Source organism: Neoarius graeffei, chromosome 2 (assembly GCF_027579695.1).
Source record: "Neoarius graeffei isolate fNeoGra1 chromosome 2, fNeoGra1.pri, whole genome shotgun sequence".
NCBI lineage: Eukaryota > Metazoa > Chordata > Actinopteri > Siluriformes > Ariidae > Neoarius > Neoarius graeffei.
The window spans coordinates 121,804,514-121,830,928 of NC_083570.1; the positions used below are offsets into that span (position 1 = coordinate 121,804,514).

General features: G+C 45.8%; 1 protein-coding gene across 3 annotated transcripts in view; it reads right to left on the reverse strand.

Moving 5' to 3' along the window:
* The window catches only part of LOC132882234 (4-galactosyl-N-acetylglucosaminide 3-alpha-L-fucosyltransferase 9-like), a 150,601-nt gene that overhangs the window by 18,138 nt on the left and 106,048 nt on the right, over positions 1 to 26,415 (reverse strand). The window contains exon 2 of one of the 3 annotated variants that reach the window (XM_060915495.1): positions 15,208 to 15,279. The exons of the other annotated variants lie outside the window; for them this stretch is intronic. The gene's annotated coding sequence lies outside the window, so the exon portion shown is untranslated. The remainder of the gene's footprint in view (positions 1 to 15,207; positions 15,280 to 26,415) is intronic. 3 annotated transcript variants of the gene reach the window in all.

Below are 26,415 nucleotides of genomic sequence, written 5' to 3' on the forward strand. Positions count from 1 at the left end.
CACACCGTTCGGCTTACACCAATTTGTCACACTTCCTTTTGGGCTGTTTGGGGTGCCCGCTACATTTCAGCGGCTGATGGACAGGGTCCTCCGGCCCCACGCCACCTATGCGGCCGCATATCTTGATGACATTATTATTTATAGTAACGACTGGCAGCGGCACCTGCAACACCTGAGGGCCATCCTTAGGTCGCTGAGGCAGGCGGGTCTCACTGCCAACCTGAAGAAGTGTGCAATTGGGCGGGTGGAAGTACGGTATCTGGGCTTCCACTTGGGCAACGGGCAGGTGCGTCCCCAAATTAATAAGACAGCAGCGATTGCGGCCTGCCCGAGGCCCAAGACCAAAAAGGGGGTGAGACAGTTCCTGGGGCTGGCTGGCTATTATCGTAGGTTTATACCTAATTATTCGGACGTCACCAGCCCGCTGACTGACCTCACTAAAAAGGGGGTGCCAGATCCGGTCCAGTGGACGGAGCAGTGCCAGCGGGCTTTCTCTGAGGTAAAGGCTGCACTGTGTGGGGGGCCACTATTACACTCCCCTGACTTCTCTCTCCCTTTTGTGTTGCAGACCGACGCATCGGACAGAGGGCTGGGGGCGGTGTTGTCCCAGGAGGTGGAGGGGGAGGACCGGCCCTTTCCTGTACATTAGCAGGAAGCTGTCAGTGCGTGAGGGGCGCTACAGCACTATTGAGAAAGAATTCCTGGTGATCAAGTGGGCAGTCCTCGCCCTCCGTTACTACCTGCTGGGGCGCCCTTTCACCCTCTGTTCGGACCACGTGCCCCTCCAGTGGCTCCACCGCATGAAAGATGCCAACGCGCGGATCACCCGTTGGTATCTGGCACTCCAATCCTTCAATTTCAAGGTGGTCCACAGGCCGGGGGGCGCAGATGGTCGTGGCGGACTTCCTCTCCTGTCGGGGGGGGGGGGAGTCGGCTACGGGCCGGACGGGCGCCCGGCCTGAGTCGGGCGGTGGGGGTATGTGGCAGTGGGGGCGTGGTCAAGCGCTGGTTTGTGACAGGAGGGCGGAGCCAGGGAAGGTAAGTGGCAGAATCACTACACCTGACAGTAATTAACCTGTGTTTGTGTGTCTTCCCAGTAACTGCGCCCTATTTAAGGAGGCAGAGGGAGAGCAGAGGAGAGCTCTTCCCGGGACAAGAACACAGCGTGTGTGTGTGTGTTTATAATAATAAAGCCTTTTGCTATACTGAAAAGTCTGGCAATAAAAGCCTATTTCGTACCTGAAGCTTTGTCCTGCCGTCCTCTGTGCTCCACCCACACCTCAGAGAGCTTACAAACAGATAAGTGTAATGTCAGTGAAGCCCAAGTTCAACTCAAGAGACACGACTGAGTACCCAAGGTACAGCTCTGAGTCAAACCACAAGCTTGCTCAGTTCAAGGTACAGCCCACTAAAGAGTCTGCTGAATACTTCTGCTATAGATGCGGTGAAGATGCACATATTGTAACAAAATGCACTAACCCTGAAAATGCCCAGAAAGTTATCCGAAGGCTCATTCGCCAGGTCTGAACCACTGCCGATGGAGGTAAAGAGAGTACAAGAGACAAAGATAAGTATAATGCCACAGTCAACACAGTAGACATCCCTGATGCAAACAATGGCTTACCAGAAGGTCTGGTCAGTGAACCCACAATCGAAACCATCAAAGTCAGTGACTTACCTTGCGATGCTCTCTTGGATTTTGGTTCTACTGTGACCATAATTTTTGAAGATTGGTACAAAAAACATCTGTCTAACGTTGCCATACACCCAGTGTCTGAACTAGCTGTTTGGGGATTAGCAGATTCAGATTATCCTTACCGGGGTTATGTCGTGGTTGGGATGGAATTTCCAGAGGCTCTGGCAGGAGTCAAGGGACCTGTTGTTGTGCTCGCTCTCATCTGTCCTGCACCACCACATTACAACCAAACTCCTGTCATTGTAGGTACAAATGCATTCCTGTTCCGCAGATTGTTTGCACTCTCCAGAGAGCATGGCAGTGAGTGCAAAGTGCACTCTATGAGAATACAAGCAGTGTATGAGCAGATGGAGACACAGACTACGTTTACATGCACATAGAGAGAATCGAATTTCTGCCGTTGCTCGACTGAAATCGAAGTTCAAAATGCCATGTATACACCTTAATTCGGCTGAAATTGAACCGAACTTGATTTCTCGGACTCGAGCTACACGACCTAGATTATGCGATTTCTGCCGAGCTACTTAGTGCATGTACAGTGGGGCAAAAAAGTATTTAGTCAGCCACCAATTGTGCAAGTTCTCCCACTTACAAAGATGAGAGAGGCCTGTAATTTTCATCATAGGTACACTTCAACTATGAGAGACAGAATGAGGGGAAAGAATCCAGGAAATCACATTGTAGGATTTTTAATGAATTAATTGGTAAATTCCTCGGTAAAATAAGTATTTGGTCACCAACAAACAAGCAAGATTTCTGGCTCTCACAGACCTGTAACTTCTTCTTTAAGAGGCTCCTCTGTCCTCCACTCGTTATCAGTATTAATGGCACCTGTTTGAACTCGTTATCAGTATAAAAGACACCTGTCCACAACCTCAAACAGTCACACTCCAAACTCCACTATAGCCAAGACCAAAGAGCTGTCAAAGGACACCAGAAACAAAATTATAGACCTGCACCAGGCTGAGAAGACTGAATCTGCAATAGGTAAGCAGCTTGGTGTAAAGAAATCAACTGTGGGAGCAATTATTAGAAAATGGAAGACATACAAGACCACTGATAATCTCCCTCGATCTGGGGCTCCATGCAAGATCTCACTCCGTGGGGTCAAAATGATCACAAGAACGGTGAGCAAAAATCCCAGAACCACACGGGGGGACCTAGTGAATGACCTGCAGAGAGCTGGGACCAAAGTAACAAAGGCTACCATCAGTAACACACTACGCCGCCAGGGACTCAAATCCTGCAGTGCCAGATGTGTCCCCCTGCTTAAGCCAGTACATGTCCAGGCCCGTCTGAAGTTTGCTAGAGAGCATTTGGATGATCCAGAAGAGGATTGAGAGAATGTCATATGGTCAGATGAAACCAAAATAGAACTTTTTGGTAAAAACTCAACTTGTCGTGTTTGGAGGAGAAAGAATGCTGAGTTGCATCCAAAGAACACCATACCTACTGTGAAGCATGGGGGTGGAAACATCATGCTTTGGGACTGTTTTTCTGCAAAGGGACTAGGACGACTGATCCGTGTAAAGGAAAGAATGAATGGGGCCATGTATCGTGAGATTTTGAGTGAAAACCTCCTTCCATCAGCAAGGGCATTGAAGATGAAACATGGCTGGGTCTTTCAACATGACAATGATCCCAAACACACCGCCCGGGCAACGAAGGAGTGGCTTCGTAAGAAGCATTTCAAGGTCCTGGAGTGGCCTAGCCAGTCTCCAGATCTCAACCCCATAGAAAATCTTTGGAGGGAGTTGAAAGTCCGTGTTGCCCAGCGACAGCCCCAAAACATCACTGCTCTAGAGGAGATCTGCATGGAGGAATGGGCCAAAATACCAGCAACAGTGTGTGAAAACCTTGTGAAGACTTACAGAAAACGTTTGACCTCTGTCATTGCCAACAAAGAGTAAATAACAAAGTATTGAGATGAACTTTTGTTATTGACCAAATACTTATTTTCCACCACAATTTGCAAATAAATTATTTAAAAATCAGACAATGTGATTTTCTGGATTTTTTTTTTCTCATTTTGTCTCTCATAGTTGAAGTGTACCTATGATGAAAATTACAGGCCTCTCTCATCTTTTTAAGTGGGAGAACTTGCACAATTGGTGACTGACTAAATACTTTTTTGCCCCACTGTATACCCTATCAAGCTAGTAGTCGAGCTACTTACTGCCCCTTCCGGAAGTGACGAGTGACGAGACCACAAGCGGGAAACACAACAGCCTCGGTCGGCATGACAACAGTAGTAGCGAGCAGCAGAAGAGGTCAGGAGGAACAAACAAAGCAGAGAAAATGGCGATGTAGAGCTCTCTGAAGTGTGGGTGGAGCACAGAGGACAGCAGGACAAAGCTTCTGGTACTAATAGGCTTTTTATTGTCAGACTTTTCAGTTTAACAGCCTACTTTTATTCTTGAGAGAAAAACAAACACACACGCGCGCGCTGTGTCCTAGTCCCGGGATGAGCTCTCCCCTCTGCTCTCCCTCTGCCTCCTTAAATAGGGCGCGGTTACTGGGAAGACACACAAACACAGGTTAATTACCGTCAGGTGTAGTGATTCTGCCACTCACCTTCCCTGGCTCTGCCCTCCTGTCACAGACCGGAAGACCGGCGCTTGACCACGCCCCCACTGCCATAGGCAAGCAGAAACGTGCACTTCTGGAGCAATGAGGAGACAGAGTTCATGCTCATTCAGCTTAAGGAGTTGAATATATTAAAATTCATGGACGGGAGAAAAACGCGCAATGGAGAACACGGAACTGATAACTTTGTTTACACTCTTGAATAGCTCTTCTTCATGACGACAACCGGAAGTGTACCAACACGATAGGGCGTGTAGCGCCACCTGTGGCTCGGGTGCACAATGCACCTCACACAATAGCCCGATTTCATCGTGTGCATGTACGATTGGATTTCTCTGGCACCCTGCTGGGACCTTCAGCTCGATTACCGACAGCAGCTCGATTTGGATGTGCATGTAAACGTAGTCACAGACTCTGCCCCCTCCATCGAAGCGTGTGGATGAAGTGCTGGGTCAAGTGAAATGGCAAGGCCCTGGTCTGCTCTCCATAGCCCCAGGTGAGAGGCGTTATGCCACCTGCAAAGTAGAGCAACAGACTCCCCTGTCAAAAGACATTGTTCTGGTTGAGGCACCTGCCATACATCAGCTGCCCTCAGGTGTATTTGTGCAAGCTGGTGTTCTCCCCTCAGTTGATATTGACGCAAACAGTTTCTCAGTGCTTCTACACAACGAGTCTCAAAAGCCCACTTCCATTCAAGCTGGAACAGTCCTTGCAGAGATGTACGCAGTAGATACTGTCATTCTGCCCCAGCAAACTAGCTCACCAGCTAACACCCTAGATCCAGAGCTCTTTGATTTTGGAGACTCGCCCGTCCCAGAAGAGTGGAAGAAACGGCTTAGCCAAGAGCTATCCAAGAGGCGCAATGTTTTCTCTCTTGAGGAGTGGGATGTTGGTCTGGCAAAAGGTGTGGAGCACCAAATTCGCCTCAATAACCCCACCCCCTTCAGGGAAAGATCACGTCGCTTGGCCCCAGCTGACATTGATGATGTGCAGCGACACCTACAGCAGCTGCTAGCAGCTGGAATACTGACGGAGTCCCGAAGCCCTTATGCCTCGCCCATAGTGGTGGCGCATAAAAAGAACGGAACCATCAGAATCTGTATTGATTACCGCACCCTCAACAATCGCACAATACCCGATCAATACACCATGCCTCGCATCAATGATGCTTTAGACTGTCTCTCTGGTAGCAAGTGGTTCTCCGTGTTGAACCTTCAGAGCGGCTACTATCAGATACCCATGTCTGAAGAAGATAAGGAGAAGACTGCATTCATCTGCCCTCTTGGTTTTTACCAATTTGAGCGAATGCCACAGGGCATTACTGGGGCACCTGCAACTTTTCAGTGACTCATGGAGAAGGCTGTGGGTAATATGCATCTTCTCCAGGTCCTCGTCTATCTTGACGACATTATTGTCTTTGGAAAGACTCTTGAGGAACATGAGCAGCATCTCTTGAAAGTTCTTGACCGACTCGAAGAGGCCGGCCTCAAAGTCTCCATTGACAAATGCCAATTTTGTCAGCCCAGAGTTAAGTATGTAGGTCACATAGTCTCCGAGTCAGGCATTGCTACTGACCCAGACAAGGTTGCAGTCGTGAAAGACTGGAAAGAGCCCACTGACCTCAAGTCTCTGAAGTCATTTCTTGGTTTTTGTGGGTATTATCGCAGATTCATTTCAAACTATTCCAGCATTGTTCACCCCTTAACCAAACTCACCAAAGGCTACCCCCCAGCTCAGAAAAGATTGAAAGCTGAAGCCAGAGACCCAAACAAGAAATACTTCAAAGCTTCTGAACTGTTTGGAGAACGGTGGGATCAGGCTTGTCAAAAGGCCTTCAGGGAGATCATTGACTGCCTGATACACGCACTGGTACTAGCCTTCGCTGACCCTGCTAAGCCCTATATTCTGCATGTCGATGCCAGCATGAATGGCTTAGGCGCAGTGTTGAACCAGGCATATCCAGAGGGTCTCAGGCCAGTAGCCTTTGCCAGTCGGAAACTTAGCCACTCGGAACAACATTACCCTGTCCATCAACTGGAGTTTTTAGCATTAAAGTGGGCCATTATGGACAAATTTCATGACTACCTGTATGGTGCTAAGTTCACGGTGAGGACTGATAATAATCCTTTAACTTATGTCCTCACGTCGGCCCGACTAAACGCCACAGGACATTGTTGGCTAGCGGCCTTAGCCATTTATGACTTCAATATCCAGTATCGTCCTGGTCGCCACAACATTGACGCTGACCTGCTATCCAGAAAATACACCCAAGAGGATACAGACGACTGGACAGATATCCCCCAATCAGGCATTAAAGCCATCTGCAAACAGGTTGGTGTGATAGGAACACCTGATGTCTCTGGTAGGCTTGTAGATCAGCTTGGAGTCCCCCCGACAGCAGTTCCTGAAGTGTATGCTTGTCCGGTGAGCTTAGGTACATGTTCTATTGATCAGCTGACCCCAAAAGAGCTCAAAGTCTCCCAAGATTTAGACCCAGTCATTGGACCCATCAAACAAGCCCTTGAATCTGGCATGGTACCAGTCCGGTCCAATACTGACCCACCTGATGTTGTCCTGCTCAGCCGAGAAAGCTCAAAGCTTGAGATAAAAGATGGAATACTCTACAGAGTTAAAAAGACACACACAGGCACAGAGACCAAACAATTGATCCTACCTGAGAGGTATAGAACTGTAGTATTGAGAGCACTTCATGATGAGTGTGGACACTTAGGTGTGGAAAGAACCTCTGAACTGCTCAAAGACTGATTCTATTGGCCCCGCATGACTGCAGATGTAGAGCATTACATCAAGACTTGTGGAAGGTGTGTCACGAGAAAGACGCTTCCTCAGCATGCAGCACCATTGAATCAGATCACTAGTAATGGCCAGTTAGATTTAGTCTGCATTGACTTCTTGCAGATAGAGCCAGACAGCAAGGGGATCACAAATGTGCTAATAGTGACTGATCATTTCACAAGATATGCACAAGCATTCCCCACAAAGGATCAAAAAGCAGTCACGGTTGCCAAGGTATTGTGGGAAAAATATTTTGTGCACTATAGTCTCCCAGCAAGGATACACTCAGACCAAGGCAGAGACTTCGAGAGTCGTCTGATCAAAAAGTTTCTCACTATGCTGGGAATCAAAAAGTCTCGCACATCCCTGTACCATCCTCAGGGCAACGCCCAACCCGAACGTTTCAACAGGACATTACTGGCAATGCTTGGGATTCTGGAAAATGTAAAGAAGCAGGGTTGGAGTCAGCACATTAGTCAATTAGTACATGCGTACAATTGCACCAAGAATGATGCTACAGGATACTCTCCTTATTTCCTGCTGTTCAGCAGAGAGGCAAGGTTGCTTGTTGACCTCTGTTTTGGTACTGCCCTGGATGGAATGAGCGAGTTATCTCATATTCAATATGTCAAAAAGATGAGACAAGAGTTGCAGCAAGCCTATCAACTTGCCACCGAGACAGCCACTAAAAACCATCTGAGGAACAAATCACGTTATGATCAACGTGTGAGAGATCAGCCATTGGTGGAAGGTGACAGGGTCTTAGTGCGAAATGTTGGCCTTACAGGGAAACACAAGTTGCAAGACCACTGGAAGTCTATACCTTATGTGGTGATCAAAAAATTGCCGAACTTACCTGTCTATAGAGTCAGACCAGAACATGGCAATGGAGTTGTTAAGACACTTCACAGAGATCATCTCTTGCCAATCGGTTACTTGGTCAGGATGTCAAATCTCTCACAGAACACTGAATCTATCAGGAAACCACCAGTGACTAGGATGCAGGATGCACATAGATACCGGAAGCTGCACTTACCACCTGATCAATGGTCTGATGTTTCTTCCTGTTCAGAATCAGAGTTCGAGGATGTACATGAATGTCAATTCCTGGATGTGGATGAAGTCAGGAGAGTCATTTCAGCTCCTCGCCACCAGGCTGGAAATCACTCACCATCTGAGTATGAAAATTTTGAGCTACGTAGTGGATGTTCATTATGTCTAACTATTACAAATATTTTTAAGTTCGTTTCTTAGACAAGGATATTTTTTTAAGCTTGTTACCTTGTTAACAGTTTCGGCGAGAATCTCCCGCCTTCTTCAGAAACAGTCACCAGATGGTGAGTGGTGACGTGCCTTATCAGCTGATGTTGCGTGCAGGAGGCGTGAACGTCCCGCCCAATTTGACAGGTAGTCCACGCCTCCTGCTGTCAGGTCGCTCCTCCAGGACGGCGCTCCAGGTGTGCGACAGTGCGTACGCTCCCTCGTCCCGGTTCATCGTCCTCTGCGCCCGCTTGCGTATCTCCACTGCCTCTAAAATCCAACGCTGGAATCTATTTTCTTCAGCGCGAATGACTCTGGCCTCTTCCCAATTCATTATGTGATTTTGCCGTTTGCAGTGGTCTGAAATGGCTGATTTTAGGTTTTCTTGGTTTGCTTTTTCTTTTTCGGATCTTGTGAGTCTTCTTGTTGTTTCTTTTTCACATTCTATTTTGTGTTCTTTCCTTCGAGTATGGAAGCATCTGCCTGTTTCACCAATATAGACTTTATTACATGAACGGCAAGGGATTTCATAGATGACATTGCATTTATTGTCCAGTTGTATTTTATCTTTGGGGTGAACTAGCAGCTGTCGGAGGTTCTTGTATGGTTTGACCGGGGTGTTGATGTGGTATTTCCTCATGGATCGTTGGATGCGTTCTGTGACTCCTTTTATGTACGGTAGTGTGACAAAGCCCCGGTTTGTTTTTTCGTGTTTTTTCTTGTTTGTTTATTTTCTTTTATTTGTGTCTGTAATTTCCCTTTCCGAATTGCCCACGGTGGATATTGGCAGTTTTTTAATGCCTGTTGGATGTGTTGTTCCTCCTCCTGTCTGTCTTTCTCCTCCGTGATGTTCTGTGCTCGGTCGTATAGTGTTCTGATTACTGACATTTTGTGTGCGATGGGATGTTCAGATGTCCAGAGAAGATATTGGTCGGTATGTGTAGGTTTTCTGTATGTTGTAATTCTAATGTTCCCTTCTTCTGTGTGGTGTATTTTTAAGTCCAAAAAAGCTATTGTCTTGTCCGTTTCCTCTTCGTGTGTGAATTTGATGTTGCCTGTGTTGTCTATGGAGTTTAAATGATCCGTGAGTTGTTGTGTGTGGCCTGTTTTGGTTATTTCAAGAATGTCATCAACGTATCTTTTCCAGAAGATAGGTTTGCAATGGGGGACCCGCTATTTGCCACTCTATGTAACTTTTTTATGGAGGATCTGGAAACCCGAGCTATAGAAACAGCACCGGATGACTGCAAACCTATCTTCTGGAAAAGATATGTTGATGACATTCTTGAAATAACCAAAACAGGCCACACACAACAACTCACGGATCATTTAAACTCCATAGACAACACAGGCAACATCAAATTCACACACGAAGAGGAAACGGACAAGACAATAGCTTTTTTGGACTTAAAAATACACCACACAGAAGAAGGGAACATTAGAATTACAACATACAGAAAACCTACACATACCGACCAATATCTTCTCTGGACATCTGAACATCTCATCGCACACAAAATGTCAGTAATCAGAACACTATACGACCGAGCACAGAACATCACGGAGGAGAAAGACAGACAGGAGGAGGAACAACACATCCAACAGGCATTAAAAAACTGCCAATATCCACCGTGGGCAATTCGGAAAGGGAAATTACAGACACAAATAAAAGAAAATAAACAAACAAGAAAAAACACCGAAAAAACAAACCGGGGCTTTGTCACACTACCGTACATAAAAGGAGTCACAGAACGCATCCAACGATCCATGAGGAAATACCACATCAACACCCCGGTCAAACCATACAAGAACCTCCGACAGCTGCTAGTTCACCCCAAAGATAAAATACAACTGGACAATAAATGCAATGTCATCTATGAAATCCCTTGCCGTTCATGTAATAAAGTCTATATTGGTGAAACGGGCAGATGCTTCCATACTCGAAGGAAAGAACACAAAATAGAATGTGAAAAAGAAACAACAAGAAGACTCACAAGATCCGAAAAAGAAAAAGCAAACCAAGAAAACCTAAAATCAGCCATTTCAGACCACTGCAAACGGCAAAATCACATAATGAATTGGGAAGAGGCCAGAGTCATTCGCGCTGAAGAAAATAGATTCCAGCGTTGGATTTTAGAGGCAGTGGAGATACGCAAGCGGGCGCAGAGGACGATGAACCGGGACGAGGGAGCGTACGCACTGTCGCACACCTGGAGCGCCGTCCTGGAGGAGCGACCTGACAGCAGGAGGCGTGGACTACCTGTCAAATTGGGCGGGACGTTCACGCCTCCTGCACGCAACATCAGCTGATAAGGCACGTCACCACTCGCCATCTGGTGACTGTTTCTGAAGAAGGCGGGAGATTCTCGCCGAAACTGTTAACAAGGTAACAAGCTTAAAAAAATATCCTTGTCTAAGAAACGAACTTAAAAAAATTTTGAGCTGTCTGAGAGTGAGCCAGAATTGGAACAACATGAGGAGTCAACAAAGGATGTTGCCTCTCATCGGTCAGAAAATGAGGACGTGCATCCCAGTGATACTGCGGAAGACTCTGATGTAGAGCCAAGAGCTCATGCAAGACATAACTATACAATGAATGACATGCCAAGGATCAGAAAGTCACAGCGGGAAAAGAAGCCTGCTATCCGCTTAACTTATGATAAACCCGGACATTCTACTGAGGAACCTGTGACCATTGTGCATCATGGAATGGTTATTCAGTTGAACCTTAGTTCTCAAGACAGAGAGGTTAAAACCCCTGTCAAAAACTACAAATGTTTTCAAAGGTCGCGTAATAAATCAAGAACAACACCCGCCCAGCCTAGGTGTAAAAGATGGTCAGATGAGGACATCTAGACATTTAGAAGGGGGAGGGTGTAGCCCGGTCTTAAAAGATTTCAGTTAAGACAGAGACAAAGAAATGTGTAAATAATTAAATAAGCTTTAATGTTTAAAAAGTCACTCTGATAAAAAAAAAAACAAGTTCAATAAAGCAGTTAAATACAGTTAAATAATTAAAATCATTATAGGCAGATTGATTCATCTTTGTTATATTGTTTGATGTAATTCAGGTTATTGGAGAACGTTTGTTTGATATGCACATAGAAAGCGTGTTAGGTACAACCTAGCCTTGCAGGGAATAAGGTTGACAATCTTGGGTTTATTCAATCACACTGGTTGTTTATTCGTTAATTGGCCAGTAAGAGGTGCATAGAGGTGGGATATAGAGGAAACCCCATACTGTGAATAACAGGGCTCAGTCAGAGGTTAATAGACAAGCTGTGGAAGACAGTGGAAACATGGTGGCAGTGTGTGGTGTTTATACGTGGATGGATGCAGAGTCTCATCAAGCTGTATCAGACATCATATCTCTTGCCGAAGGTAAAACTAACCTTTGTGTATATTGTGTAATGTTTCATTTTGATCCATGTTGTTAATAGAGATAATGCTAATTGCCGTTAGCGCATTAGCACGCTAGCCTATTAACACGTTGTTCACTTGGTAGCAAATACTGTTTCCTGTTGTGGTTAATGTGTGTTAGCATGATGACTTGTGTAAAGCCCGGCATGATATGATGAGTTAATAGTTTGTGTTAGGTCTAAGTGACTTAAAGAAATGCTGTTGTACATCTATCAGACTGTGGACCAGGAAGTCATCCTTGGACTCTTTTGGATGGGTAGATGTGCTTCGCGCCAAGTTTGCCATAGTGAACTGGGTTGCCAGTACCCCCGGTATCATCGTTATCCCCTCGCTCATCTTCGAGCCAGTTTCAGCCCTCTTTTGCCCTTTATCCTCTCCAAGACTTGTGAGTAACTATTGATCAGTGCACTGCTATTTTTCTTTTGCTTGCGTTGTACAAGTGAAGCGGCCATTTTGTTTTAGGTCTCCATGCTCCCAAGCAACGACTCAGGCCTGCAACGAGTTTTATTTTTTGCTTTTTTTTTTTCAAAAGAGAGACATTATTTTATTTTGTTGCAGAGTGTGTGTGCGTGCATGCATGTGTGAGTGTGGGCCTGTTAGGTAAGATTAAAGGTGAAAAAAGTGGTAAATTAACAAGAATACTAATGTCTGAGAAATTCTAAAGGTAAATTCATTCAGGTCTATTCATTTGTGTACTATCTTTAATTGTTATTGATATTATTATTTATTTACCTTTTGTGTTAACTAAATTCACAATTTGGATTTAAGGCGTGTGTCATGTGTATATTTGAAGGGGTGGTTGAGTAAAAAGGGTAATAAATTAACATATTTCTTAGTGGGATTCAAAATAGGTGGAAACTTATTGTATTTTTTCTGCTAAGTGGAGGCACCGCCAAGTAATTAATCATTTCATTATCAAGTTAACCATTTAAAAAACTGGTGTTAATTTCTTTTCATTTGTTCCTTTTATGTTACACCACAGATATATGTACCCAGGACCCCGCCCATAGTACTACAACACTAGATGTATCCAATTAGCTACATGGGACGGGTGTTACACTTGTTAAACTATAATGAACTTCCTGGTTACACAGTTGTACTTTGTGACTCTATAGGACACAGTTATAGAAGTGCGTTATTTATAATCACACTATCCATCACCCAAATGAGGACGGGGTCCCTTTAGAGTCTGGTTCCTCTTGAAGTTTCTTCCTCGTGTCGTCTGAGGGAGTTTTTCTTCAACACCGTTACCTCAGGGTTCATCATTGGGGATAAATTAGCTTATGTTTAAAGTCTGTCATTTTCTGTAAAGCTGCTTTGTGACAATGTCTGTTTTTAAATGTGTTATACAAATAGACTTGACTTGTACAGTATTTAGGGATGACCTTTGAGTTGCTCTGCATGTTTGTTGTTGCTAATTAGCTATCTTCAGAACTAAATATTTGTATAATATCTAGTAAAGTTGGCTTTTGGTCTCATCATTCAATCATATCTGTTTAAATATTAATGAATATAAGGCCGAATCCCATTTCACCCCTTGGACCAACCCCTTGGCCCTTCCCCTCCATTTTGCGCGTTCACGTGAAGGGGTAGGGGTATCCCAATCCCAGTTAGCGCGGAGGGGTAGGGGAAGGGGTAGGGCTTCTGTACCCCTCCAAACGGAGATTTTCCTGGAGCTGACTCCGAACGAAGGGGTTTGAGTGATTTCCCACAATGCCATGCGGATTTCAGCGAGATTTCATGCGGATTTCAGAAAGATGGCGGTTCCCGCAGCGAAAGATTGTCATAAATGTATTTTCTCCATTATTTACGTGTTTTAAGTTGTTATCCAGAGGAAACACGCCGCTTGATTCACTTTCGAGCTGAGAATGAGCAGCGATTTCTGAAATCCAAGCTGCTGCTAAAAAGCTTTGGGAGTGAGTATTGTTTTCGGTTGCTTGACTGCGTACGTTTTGTTCTGTTATTCTCGCTTTTATTGTTTACATGAGTGTTCTGACACCTCATTCTGTCGGATGTGGTGCACGAAGCGCCAAAGATATCCCATTCAGTGCTGTTAGTTAACAAATCACACCCTGCCAGCAGAGATTTCTGGTTCTGCCTCTGGCTCTGACTGTAGCGGCTGGTCGCAGCCAATGACGCATTTGGTCGTGTTTTGCTAACGTAAACGCTACTGACGGAGGTACACGATGACGTATGCGATCGTTGAAGGGCTATCCCAATACGTAAGGGTTGAATTTCAAGCCCTATCCCTTGTAGCTCAGTTTCAAGGGGAAGGGCCAAGGGGAAGGGCCAAGGGGAAGGGGGAGGGGAAGGGGGAGGGGAAGGGGTAGAAATTAGAATTGGGATTGGGCCTAAGTTAAGCAAAGCTTTTGGTTTCTGTTGTTGCATGTAATGTGAATCCCCCCCCCCCCCCCGATATTTTTTTGCATTTTATCTTTATCATAGTTTATCAGAACAATGTAAAAGACTTTGTCGTTTTTTTTGTCCCACACAAAATAAGACATGCTTTTCTTAAAAGTCTTGTTACATATTTCACCACTGAATCATTATCTATTAATGACTAACACCATACACTTTTGTTCCTCTAGCTATATGATATGTCCAAATTACAAATGCCGCTTTTCCACTACCAACGCGGCTGAGTTGGGCTGAGCCGTGCCGTGCTGAGTTGGGCTGAGTCGAGCTGAGCGGGGCTATTGGAGTTGCATTTCGACTACAACCGCGCTGAACCGTGCTGGCTGGAAGTGGGTGGACACATTGGGTGGAGTTAGCAAAAGTGGGTGGACGTCACATGATGTCGTTAGGTGGCGCAAACAGTGACATCAGTGACCTTTTAAGCGGTAGTCTCACGACCCGGATAGTAAACAATAAACATGAAGGACATGGAGTAGTTAATGTTGCTGGTCTTGGTGCTGTGGCTTGTTGTCACCGACAACGCCAACAGATACTGGCAAGAGCGTATAGATGAGGCGAGGCGCATAAGGCTTCAGAAATTCTCGTAATTCTTCTTCTTCCGGGTTTGCGGTGTTTACAGATCCCAGCGTGCTCGCGGGGCGTGTGTGGGCATGTGAGGACACTCCTCACCAATCAGTGCACAGGGGAGTGTCTGCTCACGCCCCCACCCTCACTCAGCTCGGTTTGGCTCGCTTCAGCCCCACTCCAAAACCGTGCGAGTTTTGGGTGCTAAGCAGGGCTGAAGCGAGCTGAGTCGTGCTGTTCTGAGGTAGTCGAAATGCGAGCCGTGTCGGGCTGAAGTGAGCTGAAGCGAGCTGAAGTGAGCTGAAAAAGGGTAGTGGAAAAGGGCCAAAAGAGAACCTACTTCTGCTTCTTTGAGACTGTTTGTCAGAATATCCTGTACAAGCACCGCATTTTAGAGATGCACCTAAAAACACAATAGAAGATATAACCTGCTGTATACTGTTGAATAAGAACAAAACTGATAAACGTACCTGAGTGCTTTAGATTATCTGACTCTGTGGCTGAACGACAGACTGAACACACTCCGATATGGCACTTCCTGTCTGTAAGTTGTAAAACAGTTTCAAGTGTATCTTAGATAAGTTATACCTTCGGGTTCTTATGATGTAGTAATGAGTAATGTATTTGCTCTCTGGTTGGAGTGCAGCAGCCAGTGCCACCTGAAGGGAACACTATTTACATGGTTTAGGTTCAATTTACAATTAAAATCACAAGCAATTTTTTTTATTTCAAAAGCACAGAGACACTACCATTTACACCTGTGTGCAGTGTTTGGGCTATACGCTAATACGTAAAGATGCATCATTACAATGTTCAAGATAATACAGGATGTGTACTGGTGTAATCGATATTTTACTGAGTTTATTTTCTCATATTAACAGCACTGTTCTGTATCTGTGTTATGTTTTTATCCCCCGCTGGCTGAAAGGCCCAAAGGGGGATTATGTCGTGGCGATGTCCGTCCATCTGTCCCGGGAAGGGTACTCACCTTCTGAAATCAAGTCCTCTCACAATTTTTGTAGGAATTTTACGAAACTTGGCAGGATTCTTTGCTATATGTCACTAATATGTATATTGCAATTTCGTTCAATTCAGTCGCATTTTACCAGAGTTATGGCCGAGTTGCCAGCGGGGGACACTGTGCTCTCAGAGCGCTCTTTGTTACATTTGATTTGTTTTGACTTTAATTTGTACTTGTTGATCATACAGATTTAGCTTAGGATTTAGTCTTCTTTTTGAGGTTGCGGTGATCATGGATGTGATGCAATGTTTTCTTTTTATCACATCCTCAGGGTTTTAATTTCTGATTTTTGTGCCCAGTACCGGTTTACCCAATACGCACACTACGCACGTTGCGTAGGGCCCCGCAAACTCATAGAGGCCCCGTGGGGGGAAAAAAAACGTGACGACGTGACCGTCCGTCGAGCTGCTCGCAAATGTCAGATTCCCAGTGCATGTGCATCAACCTAGCAAGATGAAGCGGAGTTATCCCTCGGGGAGTGAAAAAAGGGAAAAGAAACTGCATGAAAATGAACAGCGGGAACAGCAGTCAAGTAACTCTCCTCTCCAGGTGGGAGGGATGGGGCTAGTCGGTGTTTGACCTACATAACAGGGCGGTGAGCCCTGGGTGAACCCCGGACGGTCTCCGTGTGCATCTTGCTGGCTTCTACAATTTTTAAGTGTTATATCAATCGTTCTGAGTGTAGTTACACCTGCACTTATACAAAATGGAAAGTAATGGATAAATATATACTGAGATTGAATTTTGTTTGCTTGGATAGCCCACAGGCAAATATAGATGCAGATATATTAGTGAATAAATAAAACTCGTGAAATATTATGACAATGGTGCTAAATAGGCTAAATAATAATCTAAATCACCTACATTTTAAGTACAGTATCTGAAGGTAAAACAAGTGCAGCCAATTTGATGGAGCTGAATTAATAGTAGCCTGATCTATATTTTACTTCTTCAACATTGTGGTTGACTCCACAATAGCATCCATTGATGAACGATTTGAAACTCTGAACCAGGTGAAGCAGAGCATTTTTTAACATAGTTACTGGGAGACCAAATGGTCTCCCAGTGGCCAGATTTGGTCTCCTAGTCAATGCCAAACCAGCTTCACTGGGAGACCAAATTTTAAACCAAGTTATGTTTTATCATTTGGTTCAATCAGTTGCAATTAATTAACCAAGTACCATGTAAGTCTACATTTAACAAGGGAAACGAAGATCTGTGTTATAAGATATACACACAAGATCATGTTGGTTAAGAAAAACAAAACTAAAATTTGGTTACTGAGATGGCTGATGTCAGAATCCAATGTCATTACTGTGTAACTTTGAGTGTCTTTGACATAACATTTGTGCTTGGTAATTGCTCTTGATAGCTGTGTAGTCACTGTAGTGTGTTTGTCTGTATGGTGATTGGTGAACCATTTTGTATCACAGAATATGCCGCAGCGGTGCAGCCGCATGGACTCTGGGGCCTGTGATTGTATTGCCCAGACCAGTTGGTCTCCTAGTGGAACATCCTTAAAAAATGCTCTGAGGTGAAGACTAAATATGGAGTAGTGCTGAACTTCAGCACTGCATGTCAGATGTCCAGTGACTCCTTAAAGCCTCAGTGTATGGAACTTGAGAAAACTCTGACCTTCAACCAAGACTGTGACATCAGTGGAGTTGATCTGGCAAACGAAATCAAGAATTTACCTGACCTACCATCAGCTAATATGACTGCCTTTGAGCTGCTTTCTTTCCTTTGTGAGAAAAATCTGGAGGAACTCTATCCTAACCTTTGGATAGCCCTGAGAATTGCTGTCACTCTGCCTGTGACAGTTGCCTCAGCTGAGAGGAGCTTCAGCAAGTTAAAAATGATCAAAAACTATCTGAGATCTTCCATGTCCCAGGAACGTCTGAGTGGTTTGGCCATCATGAGCATCAACCATGATGTGGGGAAGCAAATATCATATGACGACATTATTGATGATTTTGCATCCAGAAAGTGCAGAAAGGGACATTTTTAATGGTGAGTAATTTGTTACACATTTAGTTCGATTTGATTTGGTCTGTATTTATTTGGAGTTAGACCAACAGGTGGTGATACTAGTGCAATATGTTTGGGGGGGGGGGGGGGGGGGTGAGTGGAAGCACTGGGTGTTAGGTGCGACTGTTGAACATTTGGGGATTCAGTTAAGAGGGCCCCTTAGCAGAATTTTACCTAGGGCCCCATGGAGGTCTGAACCAGCTCTGTTTGTGCCGTAAAAGAATCCAGTCTGAGGCAGGTTTATTGTGCACTTGCAGTCCAGTGACCTCATGAAACTCTGTCTTTACTCCTCCTTCGTTAGCTTAATCATCATTTAATAATAAAGTAAAAATATTTGGATTGCACTTGTGTATTTCTCTCTCTCAGTATAATAATCACCTTTCTGAGTTTCTGGACCAAGCATGTTTTTCTCTGCTCTTCGTCATGGTGGAATTTTCTCCAGCAGTTAGTATACCCATGGTAATTAAATTATCTAATTATTTCTGGTAAACACACAACACTCGTACACACACGCTCAGTAAAAAAATAAATAAGTTTTGGTAGAACATTGGGCACCCCTGCTGGGCATTCTCCTCACACCAGCTCTGTGAACTGAGTCTTTTTATATCTACGTCTGTACACTTTTGAAAGTCACCTGTATGTTTGCCTGAACATGTCTTTAAACTGAGTCTGAGCCTCTAACATCTCATCTCATTATCTCTAGCCACTTTATCCTGTTCTCCAGGGTCGCAGGCAAGCTGGAGCCTATCCCAGCTAGCCTCTAACATTTGTAGTAAATATATTTCAAATGTATTTGCGTAGGGAAGAAATTCTGATCTAATAAGATATATTCAGGATGTTTTTTACACTGCAACCCCGCAATAATACACTCTTTGGGATGGAGTTCTTTATACCGAAAAGTTCATAATACTAAAATGGAGCCACTTGTCACATCAAACACTCACATAAAACAAGACCAACTGTGTTTAATTTATATTTACACTTGGCTCACATGTTTATGAAGTAAAGGAAATAAGTCACACTCTCAGTCATTTGCTTGCAGCATTTTTATTTTTATTTTTTTTTTGTTAATTACAATTATGGATGAAGTCTCAGCTCTTCTTTTGCTTTAAAAGTTGAAATAGAATTTTTCAGGATACTGTGTTCTTTAGACAAATTTGTTTGTAGGAGCCACATTTAAGTTTTTTATATTTTCATTATTTATTTATACTTTCTCTTGTTTTCTGGATTCTGTGAGACTGCACCCTCTTCAGGTGGTGATGGTGCCACTGCATAAGCTGACGCTGGTAGCACATGACACGGGGAAGGCAGGCAGCAGATACAGTCATTGACCTGAACTCGGGACGGCCCTGTGAAAGCTGCTGCAAACTCAGCCTGCGTTTGGTGTTTGTCTAGGCCTTTGAATTGCTGCCTTATTGTACTGCTGAAAAGACTCTTTTGCAAACCACTGCATTTTTATTTTGTACTTTATTTTATTTAATTTGTAATAAATTACAGGCAACAGTTAAAAGTCAAACTCTCTCTCTCTCTCTCTCTTGGATTTATTGGACGCGAGTTGTGAGTCTGACACTGCATCACCTGCTTTCTCCATGAGGTTTAAACGGACAAGAAAATGGAAATTGGAGGATTTACTTAAAGGAAAAACCCATTTTTGCCCATACATGATTACTTTCTCACTGCGCTTTAGACGCTCCAGGATATGAAATTTGTCTTCGTTAGTGTCACATCCTCATGCAGCAGCATGCCTTGAACTACTACTCACATGCACAGCGCCATTAGGACTAATTACCATGTGCCTGTTCTGGATAAGAGTGCAATCGGAGCATCCGCTTATCAGGACTGTCTAAACACAGACTTTGTGAAGTATACACGCTGTACCTTGTATTTCACATTACCAAGCATTTTGTAGCACTCTACTGATATTCTGGTTTCCAACTCTGTTTTGAAAATGCAAGGCCCTTTGTCTCCGCCTTTAATATCCTGTCTGTGCCTCACTTGATCATTGCTTATTTCTTGACTCTTATTTGTTTGCCAGCATGTTTTTAAATAAAACTCTTCCAGCAATTACATCTGTCTATTGCCTGTGTTTTCTCACAGATGGAGAGTACCTTGCATTTGATTAGCCATGACAACAGTGCTTACGGAATAAAGACTCAAGGAAAACTGCTGTTAGCTCGTAAAATAAAGCCCTTTTAATAGAATAGAAAAGAATGCCTTTTATTGTCACTATACACATGTACAATGAGATTAAAGCATCTCCAATAACAGTGCAAACAGCGTGTAGAGAGGGAGAGAGAGGGGAATGGGGGGAAGGGGGAAAAAAGGGGGGGGGTGTAAGGTGCACAGTCTGAGGTGTATGTGTTGTGTTACACAATATGGAGTGAGGTATTGCACATATAAAGTGTTGCACAGAGACAGTCACATTGTAAATTATTTCACGAGAGAGTCACATAAGATAAAATATTACACATTTGAATTATTGCAAGGTAAGGTGCACAGACTTGAGGTATATGTGCTGTGTGTAAGGTGCACAGTCCTGAGGTGCATGTGCTGTGTGTAAGGTGCACAGTCCTGAGGTGCATGTGCTGTGTGTAAGGTGCACAGTCCTGAGGTGCATGTGTTGCATTTCACATTTTGGAGTGTGGTATTGCACATTATAAAAAGTATTGTATAGAGAGTCACCTTATAAAAGTACTGCACATTTATAAATTAGTAAAATAGTAAAATAAAATAGACTATAAAGTCAGAGCATATCTGAGTTTAGGGCATTTATGGCTTTTGGAAAGAAGCTGTTTTTTAATCTATTTGTCTTTGCCCTGATACACCTGTAGCGCCTCCCTGAGGGCAACAGGTCAAACAGATCAAAGCCAGGGTGGGAGCGGTCCTTGATAATATTCTTAGCTCTGCTAAGGCAGCGGGAGGTGTAAATGTCCATCAGGGAGGGGAGAGGGCAGCCAATGATCCTCTGTGCTGCCTTTACTACCCTCTGGAGCCTCTCCCTGTCTACAGCAGTGCAGCTGCCGTACCATACTGTAATACAGTACGTCAGTATGCTCTCGATGGATGAGTGGTAGAAGGTCAGCAGCAGGTTGGAGCTTAAGTTGTACTTCCTGAGGACTCTCAGGAAGTGTAGCCGCTGCTGCGCCTTCTTAATGACTGCTGTTATGTTCTCTGACCAGGAGATGTTGGTGGAGATGAGGACACAGAGAAACTGGAAGGCGTGGACCCTCTCCACATACTCGTTGTTGATGTAGAGGGGGGGCTAGGTCGGTGCTGTGCTTCCTGAAGTCAACAATGAGCTCTTTGGTTTTCTTGGTGTTCAGAGCGAGGTTATTTTCTGAACACCAGGCTGCCAACTTCAGGACCTCCTCTCTGTAGGCTGCCTCGTCTCCCTTTGAGATGAGTCTGACCACTGTGGTGTCGTCAGCAAACTTGACGATAAGGTTGATGTTGTTGTGGGTCGGACTACAGTCGTGGGTGTAGAGGCAGTACAGGAGGGGGCTCAGCACACAGCCCTGTGGGGAGCCGGTGCTCAACATGCGGGTGGAGGAGAAGTGGGGTCTCACATTCTATAAGTCTCACATTCTGGGGCCGGTGAGTAAGGAAGTCCTTTAACCAGGCACATGTGAGAGGGGGGAGGCAGAGAGTGTCCAGTTTTCTAATAAGGATGTCTGGGATTATTGTATTAAAAGCTGAACTGTAATCCACAAAGAGTATGCGGACGTAGCTCTGCTGCTGCTCCAGGTGATTTAGCGCAGAGTGGAGAGCTATGGCAATGGCGTCCTCTGTGGATCTGTTTGTGCGATATGCAAATTGGTAGGGGTCGAAGTCTGGGGGGAGGTGGTCCTTGATGTGCTGAAGAACTAGTCTCTCAAAGCACTTCATGATTACCGGGGTGAGGGCCACAGGACGGTAATCATTCAGGCTGGTGATGGGAGACTTCTTCGGCACTGGGATTATTGTTGCAGATTTTAGGCAGGGCGGGATGACTGCCTGAGCCAGAGAGAGGTTAAAGATCCTGGTGAAGGTAGGGGCGAGCTGGTGGGCGCACGCTCTGAGCACCTTACCAGGTACACCATCTGGGCCGGCAGCTTTCTTGGGGTTCACTGCCAGGAGCACCCGGCTGACATCGTGCTCCTGTACAGTGAAAGGAGTGGTGTGGGAACTGTGTGGTGGTGGAGGCAGGGCAGGAGCAGATGAGTGCTGCTGAGATGTTTCGAAGCAAGCAAAGAAGCGATTTAGCTCCTTTGCTAATGGCACACTCCAGTCTCCTGCTGGCGCATCACAGTCTCTGAAGTTTGTGATGTCCTGAATGCCCTGCCACACCTCCCGTGTGTTGTTGCTGGGCAGGTGGGACTCTATGCGCAGCCTGTGGTCCGTCTTGGCTTTATTTATACCTCTTTAGATCAGCTCAAGCAGCTCTGTACAGAGCTCTATCACCTGACCTGAAGGCAGCATCGCGAGCCCTGAGGAGTGAGCGGACCTGGCTGGTCATCCAGGGTTTCTGGTTTGGGAAGACCCGTATGTTTTTATCCACCGTCACATTCCCGATGCAGAACTTGATATAGTCCAGCACCGTTCCTGTGAATGTCTCCAGCTCCTGGTGTTCAAATAAGTCCCAGTCTGTCCATTTAAAGCAGTCCTGTAGTTTTGAGAGTGCGTTGTCAGGCCAGGTTGTGATAGTCCTTGTGGTGGGCCTGGCTCTGCGTCTGAGGGGGGTGTAGGCTGGGGAGAGCAGGAGGGAAAGATGGTCTGACTGGCCGAGGTGGGGGAGGGGTATGGCTCTGTACGCGTGCTTGATGTTAGAATAAACATGATCCAGAGTGTTCTCCCCTCTAGTAGAACACTTAACATGTTGGTAAAACTTCGGCAGTACAGTCTTTAAGTTGGCCTTATTAAAGTCTCCTGCGATTATGTGAACACCGTCAGGGTGGGCCCGCTGCTGTTTGTTAACGGTGTTCAGCAGGAGAGAGAGCGCTGTGTTTACACTGGCGTCAGGTGGAATATACACAGCTGTGATAATCACCACAGTTAGCTCTCTCGGTAGAAAAAAAGGCCGGCATCTTACAGACATGTACTCGAGGTCCGGGGAACAGTGTTTATCTATGATTGTTCCGTTGTTACACCAATTATCATGCACGTAAATACAGACCCCTCCCCCTCTGCTCTTACCAGAATCCTCAGTTCTATCCCAGCGGAGCAGAGTGCGGCCTGCTAGCTGCAAGCTAGCATCGGGTATTTCCGGATGAAGCCAGGTTTCGGTAATAATTAAAACACAGCAGTCCCGAACATAGCGATTTCCAGCGAGTTGTAGTTCCAGATCATTAGAGAGATACAGGCTCGGTAGAGGTGGCTTGTGTGGTTGTTTTCTTAGCCTTAGCATAACACCGGACCTGCAGCCCCGCTTCTGCTTCCTCTCCCTCCTGGGCGGCACGGTGGTGTAGTGGTTAGCACTGTCACCTCACAGCAAGAAGGTTCCGGGTTCGAACCTCATGGCCGACAGGGGCCTTTCTGTGTGGAGTTTGCATGTTCTCCCCGTGTCTGCGTGGGTTTCCTCCGGGTGCTCCGGTTTCCCCCACAGTTTAAAGACATGCAGATTTGGTACAATGGGGCCACTGTAATTGGCGCAAGCTGTTGTGGTTTTCCAGGATATCTATATAGATATCTATCTATCTCTATCTATATAGATAGATAGATAGATAGATATCTATCTATCTATATATCTATATAATCTCCTTCTCACCCCCGGCGGGGGGTGGTATCCATGTCATCCTCAAGCTCGAGTCCTCTACCAGAGGCCTGGGAGTCTGAGGGTTCTGCGCAGTATCTTCGATGTTCCTAGGACTGCGCTCTTCTGGACTGAGGCTTCAGATGTTGTTCCTGGGATTTGCTGGAGCCACTCTCCCAGTTTGGGGGTTACTGCCCCAAGTGCCCCCACTACCACGGGGACCACGCAACCCTTGACCTTCCACATCCGTTCCAGCTGCTCTTTCAACCCTTGATACTTCTCAAGTTTCTCATGTTCCTTTTTCCTGATGTTGGCGTCAGCTGGGATCGCCACATCTATCACCACCACCCTCTTCTGCTCTTTGTCCACCACCACTATGTCCGGTTGGTTAGCCAGGATCTGTTTGTCAGTCTGGAAGCTAAAGTCCCACAGAATCTTGGCCCTGTTGTTCTCAGCCACCTTCTGTGGTATGGCCCATTGGGACTTGGGTATTTCTATTCCATACTGGTTGCAGATGTTCCTGTATACTATCCCAGCCACTTGGTTGTGCCTCTCCATGTACGCTGATCCAGCTAGCATCTTACACCCTGCTACTATGTGCTGGACTGTTTCAGGGGCTTCTTTGCACAGTCTGCATCTTGGGTCTGATCTACTCTGGTAGATCCTGGCCTCTATGGCTCTTGTGCTTATGGCCTGTTCTTGTGCTGCCATGATTAGTGCCTCTGTGCTGTCTGTCAGTCCTGCATTATCCAGCCACTGGTAGGATTTCTTGATATCAGCCACTTCCTCGATCTGACGGTGGTACATGCCATGTAGGGGTTTGTCTCTCCAGGTTGTCTGTTCCTCCTCCTCCTCTGCACTCTCATCAGGGTTCTGCTGCCTGAGACATTCACTTAGCAGTTCATCCTTTGGGGCCATCTTTCTGATGTATTCTCGGATTTTCGATGTTTCATCCTGGACCGTGGTCTTGACGCTCACTAGCCCTCGGCCTCCCTCTTTCCGCTTAGTGTATAGTCTCAGGGTGCTGGACTTGGGGTGGAACCCTCCATGCATGGTGAGGAGCTTTCTAGTCTTGATATCTGTGGCTTCTGTCTCCTCCTTTGGCCAGTTTATGATACCAGCGGGGTATCTGATGACTGGTAGTGCGTACATGTTGATGGCTCGGACCTTGTTTTTACCATTCAGCTGACTTTTCAGGACCTGCCTTACTCTCTGGAGGTATTTGGCTGTGGTTGACTTCCTTGTGGCCTCTTCATGGTTTCCATTAGCCTGTGGGATGCCAAGGTACTTGTAGCTGTCTTGGATATCACCTATGTTGCCCTCTGGTAGGTCAATCCCTTCAGTCCGGATCATCTTGCCTCTCTTTGAGACCATCCGGCCACACTTGTCCAATCCGAATGACATCCCTATGTCATCACTGTAGATCCGGGTGGTGTGGATCAGCGAGTCTATTTCTCGCTCATTCCTGGCATACAGCTTGATGTCATCCATGTAGAGCAGGTGGCTGATTGTTGCCCCACTACGGAATCGGTACCCGTAGCCGCTCTTCGTGATGATCTGACTGAGGGGGTTCAGGCCTATGCAGAACAGCAGTGGTGATAGCGCATCTCCTTGGTATATGCCGCACTTGATGTTGACTTGGGCAGTGGGTTTTGAGTTGGCCTCTAGGGTTGTCTTCCACATTTCCATTGAGTTCTGGATGAAGGTCCTTAGGTTCCTGTTGATCTTATACAGTTCCAGACATTCCAGTATCCATGTGTGTGGCATTGAGTCGTAGGCTTTCTTGTAGTCAATCCAGGCAGTGCACAGGTTGGTCTGTCTCTTCTTACAGTCTCGGGCGACTGTTCTGTCGGCCAGTAGCTGGTGCTTGGCTCCTCTGGTGTTACTGCCAATTCCTTTCTGTGCCTCGCTCATGTATTGAGCCACATGCTTACTCATTTTTGCCGCAATGATGCCTGACAGGGCCTTCCATGTTGTGCAGAGACAGGTAATTGGCCGGTAGTTGGATGGGATGGGTCCCTTCTGGGGGTCCTTCATGATTAGGACTGTCCTGCCTTGGGTTAGCCATTCTGGGTGGGTTCCATCCCTCAGCAGCTGGTTCATCTGTGCTGCTAGGCGTTCATGGAGTGCAGTTAGCTTCTTCAGCCAGTACGTATGGATCATATCGGGGCCTGGTGCTGTCCAGCTCTTCATCTTTGATACTCTTTCTTGGACGTCTGCCATTGAGATGGTTACTGGTTCTTGTTCTGGGAGGTTGCTGTGGTCAGCTCTTAGGTCCACTAACCATTGGGCATCGGTGTTGTGTGATGCCTTTCTTTCCCATATGTCTTTCCAGTATTTTTCCACCTCAGCTCTTGGTGGGTCTGACCGGTTGTTGTTCCCCTGCCATTGAGAGTACACCTTGGCTGGTTCAGTGGAGAACAGCTTGTTTATTCTCCTGGCCTCTCCTTCCTTGGTGTATCTCCTCAACCGGGTGGCCAGAGCTGTTAGTCGCTGTTTGGCAGTTTCGAGTGCCTCTGGTATGGAGAGTGAGTTGTACTTCCTGGGTGCCCCTTTATTCACCATGTTCCCTTTCTGTAGTTCAGCTAGCTGGCTAACTTCTCTCCTTGCTGCCTTTATCTTGGCCTCTAATCGTCTCTTCCATGGTGGATACTGTTTGTTATGTCCCGAGCCCACCTTGTGTCCAAGCATCTCCATGATTACTGTTGCTGTACTGTGTATCAGCTTGTTGGTCTCAGTGATGGTTCTTGTGGAGATTGTCTTCAGAGCAGCATTCACATCTACTAGTAGATCTTCTGAAGGTACTTGGCAACTCAGCTTCGGTATTCGTCGGGGGCTCCAGGTTTCCAGTTGGGTCACGATCTTCCTTCTCAGGTCAGCAGCTCTTGTGTTGAGGCTGTT